Source organism: Balaenoptera physalus, assembly GCF_965194825.1.
Source record: "Balaenoptera physalus genome assembly, chromosome: X".
Classification (NCBI taxonomy): domain Eukaryota; kingdom Metazoa; phylum Chordata; class Mammalia; order Artiodactyla; family Balaenopteridae; genus Balaenoptera; species Balaenoptera physalus.
In genome coordinates, this window is record NC_138903.1 from 33,192,526 (window position 1) to 33,200,672 (window position 8,147).

At 46.7% G+C, this 8,147-nt stretch overlaps 1 pseudogene across 1 annotated transcript; it reads right to left on the minus strand.

Annotated features, from left to right (window-relative positions):
- Positions 1–5,329: 5,329 nt before the first annotated feature.
- On the minus strand, positions 5,330–6,984 carry LOC309652720 (RNA-binding protein with serine-rich domain 1 pseudogene; annotated as a pseudogene). The gene has a single exon. The product of its transcript is annotated as an RNA-binding protein with serine-rich domain 1 pseudogene (transcript).
- Between the last annotated feature and the right edge of the window lie 1,163 nt (positions 6,985–8,147).

The window sequence follows — 8,147 nt, forward strand, 5'->3', positions numbered from 1 at the left end:
TTTCCTGTGTGGTTCTGAGCAATTCCTTTGTCTGTTAATTGCCCCCACCTACCAGCATAAACCAAACTATTAAATTAAATTTGGGGAGTGGGACTGGGTTTTACCAATGTTTTCTTGCCAAGCCTACGTCTTGATACATTGTGCACTTGGACGTATTGCTGACTTTTTGCATGAAAAATGTAGGGAAGTCTCTACTCAAGGGCACAGAGTCCTTTAGGATATGGATTAATGAACTTCTCAGAGTCTATGTAAGAAATTCTGCTTTAAGGCTACTCAAAATTTATTGAAATGTCGACATATTTTCCAAAAGGCTTAATCATGAGATAAATGCATATTAAATTCAAATTCCAAATGCAGTGACAAACAGAGAACCTATTTAGAAATCTCTTTTGTGATAAACAGGTCTGGGGGGTGTTTGTTTTTTGGTTTTTTTTGCTTGTTTCTTCTATTCTGTTTTTTGTTTTAATGTATGGTAACTTTAATAGCTGAACGATTTTCAACTGGGGTAGAGATTGGTTTACTTTGCTTAGCTGAAATCATTGCTAATGACTGACATTGGCTATATTTTCTGTGCTAATAGACCAGTGATGAGGTTCAGGGAAGGCCACCCCCAGATGTGCCACTCTGGCATGTGAATTATTTTGAGCTGAAAATAAGCAAGGCCCAAAAGACTCAAGAAGAGCCTTGTACTTCCTTCTCACTGCCTAAAAGAATTTAAGATAGGAGGCCTGTCCCTGGAAGGAGCTATCCCCATAGGTAACTATAATAAAGTTGGTAGACAGAGAGAAGCATGGCAAAGCCCGTTTGATAAGTGTCCTCTCTGTGTCCTATTGTTTTTGGATGCCCAGCAAACATTTGTTTACCAAACATTCACTCTTTTTATCTTCCTGTGAATTAGCTTGCTTCCCTTTGAGATCTCAGACCTCTACCTCCTTCTCCTTAGTCCAGAATAATATCTACACCTCATCTGGCCTTGCTGTCTTTGGAATTCTTCAAGCTTCTGTGGATTCTCTGTGTGCATGTAATAAATCTGATTTTCTCCTGTTAATCTGCCTTATATCGTTTTAATTGCCAGCCAAAAGAACTAAGTGGGGAAAGGGGAAAATTCTCCCTCCCCACACAAGTTTGCAATTCGTATCTGTTCCGTATTATTCCTTTTCCAAATATTCATCTCTGATACCATTTCAGTTAAAAGGGAGGGAAGATGGATTGCCATTTATTCTCACAAATATGTATATATAAACATTTTGTTAATGTTTGAGGCATTGGTGACTTGCCGAAGATTACATAGTCTCTCCATGTAAGAACTTGAATTCTCTCATGGGACTGACTACCTTAGAGGTTCTCTTCCCATTCTGTCCCCACCTGTCACACTTTCCTACCTTATCTGAGCTGCCTCTTCCCTCACTATGCTCAATCATGGTTTCTGCTCACAAAAACCATGAGAGGTTTTCATAAACGATATCTTCAACACACATTGCTTTTGTGTTTCCTTCTTCTAAACTTGCTAGATGTATTGGTCTTTTACCCTATATCTTTTCCCCAAATTTATCTCACGTGTATAATATCAAACCTCAATTTGCCCTACTGATAAAAAGGAAAGGAGGTGGTTATTGACTTTTTTAAGTATCAAAAATTTCAAAATAAATGTATTTGCTTCAAACAGCACACTTTTAGTTAATACTAAAATGTTATTACAATGGCGCCATAACCAGCTTGATGTCAACAGCCCCCCAGATTAAAAGGCATAATCTCTTTCAAGCAGAGCTCTGATCTCCATTTGTCAGCCCACCTGCTCTACTCTGTACTTGTCTGTTGAGTCGAGGGAGCAGAGGAGACATCAGGGAGAATCAAGAGGTGTTCCAGGGTGATCTGCAAAGGAACTGATGCTGGGTGCTTCATTCATTAAAGGGTAAACAGTTGACTGCAGGGTCAGAGGAGGATTGCAAGATGTGGTCTAAATTAGAGCCAAACACCTTCTAACCCCTCAGAATACTATTAACCAGGCTAGTATTGAGTAAATATTTATTCATCACCTACTAGGGAGAGGCCCTAGGTGGCTACTGGGTTGATAAGATTAGTCCCCACCCTTGAAGATCTAATGAAGAATCTTATGATGAAATCTTGATCCTTCATACCCAGGGCTCACATAGCTGCAATTTAAATAGATACCCAGCAGAGAGAGAAAACTCAGAGGTCAAAGGGGCAAATTCATGTTAGGAAAAAAGTCACTAAAATGGGGGGGAAATAAGAGGGCCTAATACCATCACTCCTGGATAGTTTTCCCTGAGCATGGAATGTTTCAAAATGTCCCTGATTTGCTCTTTTATCCTAAAGCGCTATATTTCCTAAACTTTACTGCTAATCCAAGAATCACCTGTGGCCCTACCCCACATCCACTAGGCCCGAACCTGTGTGAAATGAGTCTGGGAAACTGTAGTATTAACATGTGCCTCTGGGTGATTTTATCAGGAAGTTTAGGAAACATTGCTGTAGCTGGTGGTGCCTGAAACTCCACCATCTGAGCTTATCTCTTTGGTTTGCGCAGCAGATCTCAAACTTTAGCTTGAACAAAAGAACTGAATCTCCTGCACTATTTGAATGTAATCCCTTTAGTTTGACAGATCCTCTCAAAGGTTAGGGGACATTCATGCTAAGAATGTTCAAGTTACTGCACCCCACCCTCTAGAGTTTAATTGAGAGGGCCTGCTGTGGAGCCCATTAATCTTTGGACAAGCATGTTAAGAGATTCTGATGGAGATTTTCTGAGAAAAATCTTTGAGAAATTTTGACTTAATTAGAATTTATTCCTCCTGAGAATAAACACATTTCATTCTTCCATATAAAATAAGGATTTGGGGATTGGATTTAAATCCAGATTATAAACCCAGTAGAATGTAAACTCTTGTGAGGACAGGGATTTTTTTCTTTTTTTCTGTTTTGTTCAGTGTGATACATGCCCAGCACCTGGAAGAGTGCCTTTTACATAGTAGATGCACGCAAACTATTTGTTGGCTTAATGAAGGAATTCAAGGTATAAAGACATGTCTCTTACTCTTGCATTCTCCCCATACCTTCTAACACGTGTTATCATCAGAAATAATTCACAAATAAATTTACAGAACAGCAGAAAGGTGGTGACAGGAGTAGAGGGGATAACTCTGAAACACTGGTACCTCAAAAGGGAGAAGTAAGGGTTGATAAAGAAAGGCCAGAATGGATAAAGTTACCTGGCAATTCTGCTGATCTCACAAGTTATCTAGGGCCATCCTAGTCTTGATCATTGTGTTCCTTTCTTAGGCCCGCTGTAATAAAGTACCACAAACTGTGTGCCTTAAAAACAGAAATTTATTGTCTCACAATTCTGGAAGCTGTAAATCCAAGATCAAGGTGTTGGCAGGGTTCCTTCTGAGGAATGTGAGGATAAAACTGTCTTATGCCTGTCTTCTAGCTTCTGTTGGCTTGCTGGCAATCGTTGGCATTCCTTAGTTGGTGGATTCATCACCCTAATCTCTGCCTTCATGTTCACATGGTGTTCTTCCTTTTTCTGTGTCTGTCTCTGTGTTCAATTATCTTTTTTTTTTTAAGGACACAGTCAGGGCTTCCCTGGTGGCGCAGTGGTTAAGAATCCGCCTGCCACTGCAGGGGACATGGGTTTGATCCCTAGCCTGGGAAGATCCCACATGCCACGGAGCAACGAAGCCCGTGCACCACAACGACTGAGCCTGCGCTCTAGAGCCCATGAGCCACAACTACTGAGCCCGTGTGCCACAACTACTGAAGCCTGCACACCTAGAGCCCGTGCTCCGCAACAAGAGAAGACACTGCAATGAGAAGCCCGTGCACCGCAGCCAAAAGCAGCCCCTGCTCGCTTCAACCAGAGAAAAGCCCACACGCAGCAACGAAGACCCAATGCAGCCAAAAATAGAATAACATAAATAAAAAAAAAAGGACACAGTCATATTGGATTAGGGCCCACTTTGATGACTCATCTTAACTTGAATGTCTGCAAAACCCTATTTCCAAATAAGGTCACATTCGTAGGCGCCGATCACAGATTGTCCTTGAAGGCTTTGGGTTGCCCCCTCTGATGAGAGATGATATTAATGGAGCTGTAACATGGGAATCCCAGAAGGCAAGGTGAGGTTCTTATGAGGAAATATACAAGAAGCGAAACTGTAGCTTTCTCCTCCCCTTCCTCACTTACTTTCTGAGATTTCCCTACACCTGTTGGTGTTCCTCGGCCCTTTCCAGATTCTTGGACAGCAATACCATAGAAATGAATATCACTTCACACAAGACTCTTAGACGAGCAAAGCTTTTTATTAGAAGAGGTAGCTTGTGCACAAGGGAGAAGGCAGGAAAAAAAGTGCCAGCTCCCCACGTAGAAGGGACGAATTGCTTTTATAACAAAAGGGAGGGATTGTCTCTTGATCACTGATAATTTCCAGCAATCGTCAAACTTCTTTGATCAGCAGCAGGTGGCTCCATGGTAGCTATCAGGAATACGGGGTGCTTCTGTGAGGGGAAAGAAATGCATGCGAATTTTCTGCAAGAAAACACAGGAACAGATAAGGTTAAAATTTATAGTTGAGCTTCTTGTCTTGTGGCAACTAGCTATACTCCTTAGTGTAACAAAGATAAAGTTAATTTTTTTCTTGTTGCCAGCCTGGTTTTTGTCTCTGGGACTCAGGTCCCCAGGGCCTTTGTTCTTTAGCTTACAAGGCGTGTTTTGCCCAAGGTTGTTCCCTGGTCCTTTTCCAAAATGGCTGAGCTCTTGTCTTCCTGTCTCATTGGGATGTACAATTTCATTTGGCATGTCAACAGGTGGGTGGAGCCATGGCATCACATGAGTTGAGTTCACTACCCCACCTCAGTTCTTTTCAGTCCTGTATGGAATCCTGTGTCCCTTTATTCAGCGCCTGAGTATTCACTTGCTCCTATGTTAGGGAAGGAAAAACCTTGAGTGTTAGTGACCTCGCCAGCTGAAAAAAAAAATCCAGCCTTGATGTGTAGTTCTTCTACTTTCTACGAGGGCTGCTGCCAGCAAGAACTGCTTCCAAACGGTTAGAATTGTCCTTTGCAGAGACACTATCTCTTTCTGCCTTAGCTGCAGCGTTAGAGAATTGTTACAGGGACACTACAGTGGCTCCGCCCAGCTGTTCCTGGGTCTGGACCTGTATCCTTTGAAAGCTGCCTATTTCCAGGAGTTGGGGGTATAGAGATTGTAAGTATGGGATTTGGAGTCTAACAAATGGAAAGTATAGCAGTGTGTGCTGTAATCACAGGAGATAATCTCCCTCTTCCCCAATTTTTTGTTTTTTTGAGCTGCACTCTAATCCTAGGTTTATTCAACACAATTCTTTTCTCTACACAACAAAGTACAAACACAATATTATCTAAAATGCTACAAAGTTACAAAACTCAAAACAGAAAATGTATAGTACTGACTGTACAATAAAAGCCAAAAAAGCAATGTACACGTTGCCAAGGTAACCTGCACAACCACCATGAATACCAACACAACGGGGGGTTCTGTGATGACCCGACAGAGCTGGCTCTCAACTTACCAGTTTCAGAGAGAAAGGGAGATGTGGGTTTGTGGGTTTGTGTGTCTGTGTGTGTGCACGCACATGAGTACATGTGAAAAGAACCGTTTTGGGTATTTGGCCCTAGAGGTCAGAAGAGGACTCGAGCAGGGGAGCAGGGCCAGGCTAACAGGAACGGCAGCTGCGTAAAAGCACACCCTTTCCTGTGGGACCCTGCAGGCCAACAGGTTAGGGCACGACCAGCCCACCAGATGGGCCCCACGGCATCTGTGAAATGGGAAAACATGCTCCCAGGCTGGGGCTGTACCACTGCCTGGAGCCCCCTGCTCATCCCTGCTGGCTTTGCCACTAAACTGACTCTTAGGAACTAGAAATGTGGAAGCTTTCTAGCCAGAAAACTGGAGGGCATCTTTATAAGCACGACCGCAAACCAACAACACTCCTGCAGCCGGAACTCTGCCGCCAGGGGAAATGTAGCAATTAACTGCCTTCACCTTCGAAGCCTGCCCCTGAGTGAGGGATTTCTTTCCTACCGATCCTCCTTCTGCTAGGAAAGTGACAAAAGTGAGTTGGATGGGATACAAGTCATAGGGCAGAGCTTCGGTGGCCCTGCTTATCGGGAGGAGTTGGAGCTGGAGCGGCTCCTGTGGCGGCGGCGGCCAGAGGAGCGGGATCGCTGGCGCAAGGGGGACCTGCGCCGAGGGGAACGTGACCTTCTCCTCATCCGTGGGGGTGACCTGCGCCACATGGGAGGCGGTGGCAGCATTCTCCTGGGAGGGCTGAATCGCCTGGGGAGTGGCCGAGGCCAGGGGGCCAGCACAGCAGTGGCAGTGATCTCCTGGCCATCGATTTGTCTTCCGTCCATGTGCTTCAGCGCCTTCTCGGCCTCATCTGGATTCTCAAACTCCACATATGCGTAGCCTGTAGACAGATGGGGGTGCATCCTTTCTACAGGCATGTCAATCATTTTAATTTTCCCATAGGTGGAGAATATCTCCATAATATGATCCTTGGTCACATTCCTGGTGAGCCTTCCAATGTGCACTTTGGTGGGTTTAGGGGAAGGGCTCCGCCTTTTCCTTTCCTTTTCATCTCTTTTGGGTGGTTTGGATTTGGAGCGGGAACGCCGCCTGTTGTCATGCCTGCGCCGAGAAGGACTCGGAGAGCCAGAGGAGCTGCTGGAGCTGGAGCTGCGGGATGTGCTGGAACTTCCTGAGCGGCTCGATGCTGAAGATGAGCTGGAGCCGCTGCTGGAGCCTGTGCTGGTGCTAGAGCCCGAGCTGGAGGCAGAGCTGGACCGCGACCTGGTGCTGCTGCTACCACTGGAAGCGCTGCGCCTCTTTCGAGTTTTATCCCTGCCACGATCCGAGTTTGGAGGTTGAGCTTTACTGACCTCGTGCTGGCAAACCTTCTGCAGAGTCACCTGGACATGGGAGAATCAGGCAGAGCTATACCACCATCCCTTTAAGAATCCTGCTTCAGCTGTGCCTGTGGCTTTCACAGGAGACATGCCCCCCTCCCCCGGCCCCGGCCAGCACGTCATCAGTCTAACTGCGCCCCCTGCCAAATCCCCTCCTACACGGGACCGGGAATCGTCCACGCAGGGGAGGAAGGCAGGCAGAGGGTGAGAACCACTGCCCCTGGGAAAGCATGAGGCACCCAAGTTTAGGCTTTTTGTGCATTTTGAAGAGGTGGGAAGGGGGATGGTGAAGAAGGGTTTATTCTAACGTGAGCCCTGCAGAGAGAACACCAGCGGCGACCAGTGCCCTGCTGGGAGTGGGGAAACTAAAACCGGAGTGAGTAGGGACAGAGGCTGGGGAGGGTGTGGCTGCCGAACCAGGTCTGTGGTCAAAAGCAGTGTCGGGGCAGGCCGGGGTCAGACACCAGACACGGGTCAGCACACGGGAAAGCATCCCGTGGGGGACGACGCGAGCCCGCGAGTTGAGCCTGGAAAGGTCTTGGAGAGTAGCGTCGCTTTGCTGTTGGCATGAACACGAGGCCTGGGGCCCTGGCTGGCCTCCCACTGAAGGCAACCTCTGAGAAGAGAGGTGTTTTGAAGGCCCAGGCTCCCCTGGTCCCCGAGTCTGACAGGTCCTGCAGTCATGTGGCTATGACTCTTTATTTATTTTTTTATTGGAATATAGTTGATTTACAATGTTGTGTTAGTTTCAGGGGTACAGGCAGAGCTGGACCGCGACCTGGTGCTGCTGCTACCACTGGAAGCGCTGCGCCTCTTTCGAGTTTTATCCCTGCCACGATCCGAGTTTGGAGGTTGAGCTTTACTGACCTCGTGCTGGCAAACCTTCTGCAGAGTCACCTGGACATGGGAGAATCAGGCAGAGCTATACCCCCATCCCTGTAAGAATCGTGCTTCAGCTGTGCCTGTGGATTTCACAGGAGACATGCCCCCCTCCCCCGGCCCCGGCCAGCACGTCATCAGTCTAACTGCGCCCCGTGCCAAATCCCCTCCTACACGGGACCGGGAGCTCGAAGCAGGCAGCCTAGGTGAGGACTCACCAGGAAGTTCCTGAGTGGAGGCTGCAGCCACTCTAGGGGAGCTATCGGAGGATGGTGCGTGTGTGGAAGGTGCAGCCATTC